At 43.6% G+C, this 8103-nt stretch overlaps 1 non-coding gene across 1 annotated transcript; it reads right to left on the bottom strand.

Moving 5' to 3' along the window:
- Positions 1-7137: 7137 nt before the first annotated feature.
- Trnar-ccu (transfer RNA arginine (anticodon CCU)) lies at positions 7138-7209 on the bottom strand. Its single transcript has one exon. It is a non-coding gene; the product is annotated as a tRNA-Arg (tRNA).
- Positions 7210-8103: the final 894 nt, after the last annotated feature.

Below are 8103 nucleotides of genomic sequence, written 5' to 3'. Positions count from 1 at the left end.
TCTGTACTTCTTTTTTGTGATTATTCCATACGGAACAGCCTTTCTATTTTACTTGGATATATTTGTTTTTCTTTTTTTAGGCCTCCCAAATTTTTTAATCACCAGCTAATTGGAGCCATAAGTGGCAATAGCATGAATAGCGGCGGTTGCCTGCAACGGACATGTTCCCTCGTGGAAGAAAAATTGCTAAATGATTGCATGTTACTATGTCGCGAACGAACATTTTGCGCTAGTAGAGAAGTAGAATATGAAAATTCATTGCAGTTTTTCGTCCTCTACATATGCACTATGCATCACAAAAAGTGTCACTCCCAGCGTTCTTGCTGCTATATACATCTGTCCGGTGATCCAGGATTCCATAAACGGTAGTGTGTTTACGGAGGTAAAGCTCCACAATGGTATTCAAGTCATCGTTCGGAGGCGTTTTATTGAAGTTCTTGCAATTAAATGACAACCTGCTGTAGCTGGTCGTTAAGGCGAGCAGAACTCGCATCACTCTCTAAAGCGACAAGCTTTAGCTGACTTAAGCGACAGTTGACTGTGCAGTGTATAAAGAGTTCACATGTTAAGCAGCTAAAGCAACCCCAATAAGTTGATTTGGAATAAAAAGCAGATATACTTTGAGTGCGAAATACAAAACCTTTGAGATACTAACAGATATGTTTCACTCAAATGAACCAATTTTGGTAACAGTTAAGAAATTTTCAAGCAAACAGTTGTGTACATACACATTTGCTGCTACATTATATATATCTATAATAACAAATTTGCTAATTTATCGAATGTATCTTAAGATACATTTGGAAAGTATCGGGATAGGTTTGAAACAGGAGAAAGTGCCTCAGAGCAGGCTGGCCGACGTTTCGATAGGTGGGCCTATCTTTGTCAAAGGCGCCTTGTCATCCCTGGCGTGTTAGTTTTAAAGGGTTAGTGTTGATGTCATATCCAGCTGTGGCGCTATTGGTAATTTCTGCCTGGAAAGAAAAAACTCGGAAGCGGCAGAGTGTAGCTCTTGCCACATCATTTCAAGAATGTTTGCAACGGCAATCGGGGCTCTCATCTCAGAGGTAAGAGGAGCTGGAAAAAAAGGGGGAGGGGTTGGCGGTCTAACAAAACTGGAGCCACCAAAGGCAATACGAAGAAAAAAGGGGGGGAGCTTGAAGGAAACTGGAAAGGCGCAGTGGCAGCAACGCGGCGAGTCTAGCCATCACAAAGGGCCGCAGAAGATGATGGGGAGGACAACTACAGTCCGGGAAAGCGGGCAGCATGCGTTTAAATGTCCACATGTCGACTTCAAGTGATACTGAGGGGGGTGTCTGAAAGGAATAGGTGAAGTCATTGGCAGACATATGCACCACGTGTCATTGAAAGCCTCAGAAGTTGGGCCGCCGTCCAGTAAAAAAAAAAAAAGAAAGGAAAAAAAGGGAGTGTGTGTGTAAGGAGGGGGAGGGTGGGCAATCGGAATAGGGTAGGCGAGCGCTGTGACATTGGGGGGCAGGGGCGGTCGTAGAAGAGCGGAAATGGGAAAGGAAACCGTGGTTCAAGGGTTCTAGAAAAAGAAAGTCACTTAAGAATGACATATGTATATATACTATATCTACCTTTATATACACATGTATATAGTAAGATTGAAATATTTTTCAAAAAGAACATTGGTAGTGTATTATGGAGGCTAGTAGGGATTTTATGTTGCGAACAGAATATTGGTCAAAACATTGATAGTGTATTAGGGGGGCTAGTATGGATTTTAAGTTGCGAATAGAATATTGGTCAAGGTTATTTGAAGGCTGGGCGTACTTTACGTCTCCTGATATTAGAGAAACCATGCTATGGCTTTTAGTGATTCCAAATTGCCACGTGCTACATTTATTCCTGATGGGTGTAGGGATTGAAATTTGTGTATCAAATACGATTCCATGTATTTCCTCTCGCGTGGTGTCCAGAAATTTGTTTGTAGAATGTAAAGTTTGGCTTGATCGAACTTGTGGTCTTCTTGATTGAAGTGGCTAGCTACTGCTTTTGGTAAATTGTGCTTTGTGTCAGCGCAATGGCCGTTCAGTCTTACATGAATTGGTTGTCCAGTTTCGCCTATGTATTGTTTTTTACAGGTGGTACATTCAATGCAGTAGATAAGGTTGTTTGAGATGCACGTGAAGTTCGATGTTACCTTGTAAATATAATCCAATGCTGTGCTTTTTACGTTTGTGGCCGGCTGTATATGTTTGCATGTAGAGCATCTGGTGCGCCCACAGGGACCAGATGTTGGTGTAGTTCTTGGTGCGAGTTTTGCATGAACAAGCATGTCTTTAAAATTGGCGTTGCATCTGTAGGCGACCTTAGGTGGTTCGGGGAAGATTTTTTTAAGTTTCTGGTTGGTTGTTAGGATTGGATAGTATCTATTTTGTGAGGATGTTCGGAAGCGCGTTTGAAAATTTTGTAGTAAGAAGAGGCGTTGTTGTTGTTGTGGTTTTAGGGCATGGTTTGAGTGTCTCAGTGCGGTCTAGTTTTAGTGCGTCCGTATAAGCCTTATGAAGGAACGCGTTTGGATGGCTTCTGTTTGCTGGTGTTTCTTTTAGGGTAGTAAGTCTGTTTACGTAATCCTCATCTTCTACACATATTCAATGTAACCTTGTCGCCTGGCTCCTGAAAATGCCCTGTTTACAATGTTTCGGGTGATGGCTAGTATAATCTAGGTATTGTTGCTTGTCAAATGGCTTTTATACAGCGTTGTCTTTAATATGCCATTCTCAAGATATACATATGGTTGTGTCCAGAAAGTTGATGCACTCAGCTGAGGTCTCGGACGTGAACTTTATTGTTGGATGAAAGGAGTTTAGGAATGATGTAAATTTAGTTAGATTGTCCCTGCCGTGACCCCATATTATAAGTATGTCATCAATGTACCGAAGGTATGTGTGGGGTTTGTCTGCGCAGCGAGCCAGGAAGTCTGTTTCCAGAATTCCCATGAATATGTTTGCATAAGTGGGTGCGAATGGGGTGCCCATGCTTGTTCCTTGTATTTGAAGGTAGTAATTTTCTTCAAATCCAAATAGTTGTGTGATAGTACTAGTTCGAGTAATGATAAATATACTTCAGTAGAATGTTGTACCTTATGTTGATTTAAGGTTTGCTTTATTGAAGTTAGGCCCTCTGGGATCGGAATATTCGTGTATAAAGCGGTAACGTTTAGTGTGACGAGAATGGCGTTTTGTGGTAGTGTGCCTTTGCTATTAATCTCCTCTATTATTTGCAGTAGGTGTGGGGTATCTTGTACAAATGACGGGAATGTCTTCAGAATGTCCCCGAGAAAGTGGTTAAGGAATTCGGAGAGGCTCTCGGTAGGGGTGTTGTTGTTTGATACTATTGGGCGCCCTGGAATATTAGCAGTGTATAATTCGGTGGATGGTACTTTGTGAATTTTTGGGAGGAGGTAAAACCGCCCTGCTGCTTTGTTGTTTGGTTTCAGAAACTTGAATTCTGATGGAGTTATTAATTCATCCGCAAGGAGGGATCTAAGTGTGTTAGTGATTGTGAGTGTGTATTGTTCTGTTGGATCGTTGTCTACCTCTGAGATGAGAGCCCCGATCGCCGTTGCAAACATTCTTGAAATGATGTGGCAAGAGCTACACTCTGCCGCTTCCGAGTTTTTTCTTTCCAGGCAGAAATGACCAACATTGCCACCGCTGGATATGACATCAACACTAACCCTTTAAAACTAACACGCCAGGGATGACAAGGCGCCTTTGACAAAGATAGGCCCACCTATCGAAACGTCGGCCAGCCTGCTCTGAGGCACTTTCTCCTGTTTCAAGCCTATCCCGTGTATCCATCTGGCAGCTCCCATTTTGACATTTGGAAAGTATCGTATCAAATACAACAATTGTGGTAATATATTGTATCTGTATCTCAAATGCTTGTTGTCCAAGTATCTTGTATTGTATCGCGACACAATTTCAAAGTATCTTTGCCCAGCCCTGCACACAGCTAGGGTGATTCTCTTAGAACTGACCTATTTTATTGGGTTTTGTTATAATTAAATTATCCTATTTTAATGCAGTTTGCGGCAAAAGATTCAGGAATGATGAAAATTTAATGGCCCGTTCCGTTTTTTGATGTCCAATGCCAAAAAAGAAAGAATGAATAACAAATAGCGAGAACCGTGACATTCCATACAAGAGGGACGCTGGATGCATGCTGCGTCAAGGCGACGCGGTGCACGCGTGAGAGTAGACTGCTTGGTTTTCACGTCAACGTAAGAAGATGAACCTGAGTTCTGATGAACTTGAGTTCGTCGTCCTAGTTAAAGCGCTTCCCTTTCAGGTGTTTTTTCAGGGGACCAAACACATGGAAATCCATGCAATGAATGGTGGCTGGTTAACTCCTTCCGCTGTCAGAGATTGGATAACGTCCCACTACTCCTCAATCACCGAACTCTGCAATGTGAACGCCATCCTGTCCTCACACACACTGCCGTGTCAATTGACGGCACTCTTTATAAGAGGTTCTGCTCTCTATTATGCATGGAGGCGTCCCCGCGTGCTCCGATTCACAGCAGGGACTCCTCACTACATTCTCCCGAACACAAGATTATAATATATATATATATATATATATATATATATATATATATATATATATATATATATATATATATATATATATATATATATATATATATATACTTGCAGGGGATAACTTCTTGGACGCCGGTAAATAAGCACCAAAAATAAACAGCCGGTCTTCTCCTATACTAACCTTGTTCTAACTTTTTCTGCACCTGCGTAGTACGTAAATGCCGTTTTAAGAAAGCACCATAACATACTCCTACAAACCGAACGACTGAAATCAATTTTCCCAGAACCGCCGCATGTGACCTACAGAAGAACCCAAAATCTGCGTGACGTACCCACATCGTCAAAAAGCGCACGCAATAAACCTACTGGCCGCCATCCTTGCAACACACCTCGTTGCAAAGTCTGCCATATGACCACTTCACTTATCGCAAACAGTACCATATCTAACTTCAGCGTTAAAATAAATGGTGGCTATAACTGCGAAACGCGTAATGTAGTTTATCTCCTGGAATGCTCAATCTGCAAAGCGCAATATGTAGGCAAAACCAAAACACCCTTCCGATATTGGTTTAACAACCACAAGGCTCATATCTCTTCACTTCCTCACCTTCCAATATAAAAACATGCTAACGTAATGGGCCGCTTATTTGACAACATCACAGCCACGATTCTGGAGTCTGGTTTCCGAATGCATCATGACAGGGAAGTTCGCGAATCATTTTTCATCTTTAAGTTCAATAAAATCGCAGGCGGTTTGAATGCGAGGAAACTTAGTGTCTTGCATCAGTGATTGCTGTCGATCTTATTGCTTGTACCACCTGTAATCCTTGTGCACGTGTCACAACTTGTGAATTGATTGCTTATAAGTAGGATGTGATATGGGGCCCCAATATATATATTTCATGTCTTCTGATGTTCCACTTGCTTTTATGATGTTTACGTTCACGTGATCATTGTAATCGAAATGTATGCGCTTATATGCATGCTGTAGCACCACTGTCACTTCTGTTACTCTGACGAAGGCCGGTTCCACGGCCAAAAAACGTTAAGAAACCATTCTGTTTTTCGACGTGTGTCTTCTTTTTTATTCATATATATATATATATCAAGGAAAGGAAGGGACTCTTAAGGGCTCGTTTTTCTTTGTTAGACACAATAGTAATGAGAACTAACAGACAATTATGCCAAGGAAAGTATAGGGGTGTTGTATAGACCGCTTATAACGTAAGTCGCCGGAGTCGCGAATATCCGCACTATAAGCGGTACCGCACTATAACCAAAACAACCTTCTTCAAAGGCTGCACTTGCGCAAAACTTCAAAGGCTGCACTTGCGCACTTAAATCTCCGAATGTTGAAAAATTAACCACCAAAGAGCCGCATTGCCAACGAAATGAACACGGGGGGAAAAAGCAAACAAAACAATGTGCCATCGCGGAAATTCGCCGACTACGTTTCAGGCCACCTCGAGGTATGCGCATTACACAGAAACCATGTCGAATCGCGACCGAAATTTCACGTGCTGAGCGGTGCCGATCGTTCGATTTCACGGGCGCGCACGCGATGTCCAAGACATTGCAATCGAATCCGGAACCACCATTCGAGAGTTGCATGTGCCAACCATGTCCTCGTTTTCATTAACGATATGATTCCCTTCCCTTCAAGTGCAGCCATCGCAAAAAGTTTCGTTCATTCCGCACCAAACCGCAACTTTTATCGCCCGCGACCGCTACCGAAAAGCAACCAACGCTGATTAGGCCTAGCCTGCGGTTCAGCATGTTGTCGCGGGAAGTTTGTCTAAGACAACATGAAGATCGGACGTCGAAAAGATCGCACTCAAGCACTAACCCAAGAACAGCGCGCGTGATACGAAGTTTGTGTTCGCGGCCGGGAGATCAACAGCGACAAAAGCCCGCCAAGCTCGTTTAAGTCCGCGCACTGGCAGAAAAGGCGAAAGCTCGCGTCATGAAGCCGCAAAACTTTTCAATTTGCGGACGAGGTAGCAAACGCGATATCTGTAGCAAGTGTGATAACGACGACGCTTTTCCCGACAGGAAACTTACTTTAAAGCGCACTTGATGAGGACGCGATCGTACGTTCCACGCGGAACGCGCTGCCGGCAAGCGGCCGCGGAGCCTTGCCGCCGCCGGTGCAAAGGCTACTCCGTCGCCTAGGCAACCACCATCCTTCCCCACTCGGCGAGCCCGCACAGCGCTGCCGCGGTCTTTTTCCTCCCTCCGCCCCTCGTTCGTTGACTGTGCGTGCCCTCGCCCTTCGTAACGACCTCGTCGCTCCCTCCCCAGCGGCGTACCTCCTTTGAGAACCGCACTCGTTACCGCGTTTGTCAGAAATATTTTCCCGCAACCGCATTATAAACGGTATTTCATCTTGGGGGACTGCACAATAAGCGGTATGCGTATACATGCGGTTCTATGGGAGGGTAAACGGGAGTCGAAAAAGACCGCATTATAACCGGTCCTGCACTATATGCGGTTACGTTATAAGTGGTCTGCACTGTATTTAGAATATAAATGTGAAGAAAGTAAAGTGGACGAAAAGATAACTTGCCGCCGGCAGGGACCAAACCTGCGACCTTCGAATAAGGCGTCCGATGCTCTACCACTGAGCTACGGTGGCAGTCATCCTCCATATATATATATACATACATACATATATTTGATCGGATTCTTTGAACTTCATTCATACTGGACCCGACATAATACGTGCAAGGAAGGGACGGCGAAACTTTCTTGAAAGCCTCGGTCTTTATACTGAATGTCTGGTCGAGCCATATCGTCAGAGTAATTACTCTGACAAAGGCTGGTGTGGCCACGAGCTGAAAACATTCAGTAAATACGCTTTCAAGAAAGTTTGTCATCCCCTTGCATATGTGTGTGCATGTAATCTGTTTCAAGAAATGACATTTTAGTAGTACATGTATGTAGGAAAGTTAGCTGGGCTGTGCGAAGACTGCCTGGGTTCAAGGGCACCAGTCTGTTTGTTTGTTTGTCGCCTTAAGGAGACTGGCTCATACCCACGAGGGGGATTGGCCACACTGAGAATTATAAAGGGAAATGTAAACCCTATGAAACTTCAAAACGAAATAAGAACGAAACGCGATGTAAATAAAAAGTGAAAGAGTTAAGAAATTACCAAAGCCATAGGATAACGATTAAAAAAAATATATGTAATAATAAAAAAAGGAAAAAAAAAGTTGGTTTCAGTGGTCGGTAGCACTAGTCGCTGTCTCGCACTCGTCGGGCTGTTGGTCTTCATCTCCCTCTGCATCTATTAGATCATACCCCACTACACTAGCTGTGGTGGCAAAAGTCCTAGCGATGCAAGAACAAGAGGATCATAATTATAGTAGGGCTTTAAGCAGCTGACGTGGACTGTTTTAAAACCACAGCAGTGTCTGTCAGTGACAGGTGTCACTGGTTCAACAACGCAGTTGACCGGAGCCATGCATTGAACGGTTCGATACGGACCGTTATATCTTGCGGCATAGTGGGGAAGAGAGTCGACGTCTCT

Source organism: Rhipicephalus sanguineus, chromosome 1 (assembly GCF_013339695.2).
Source record: "Rhipicephalus sanguineus isolate Rsan-2018 chromosome 1, BIME_Rsan_1.4, whole genome shotgun sequence".
In the NCBI taxonomy this organism is placed as follows: Eukaryota; Metazoa; Arthropoda; class Arachnida; order Ixodida; family Ixodidae; genus Rhipicephalus; species Rhipicephalus sanguineus.
The sequence above is the reverse complement of the archived record's forward strand: the minus strand, read 5'-3'. Positions and strand labels throughout refer to the sequence as shown.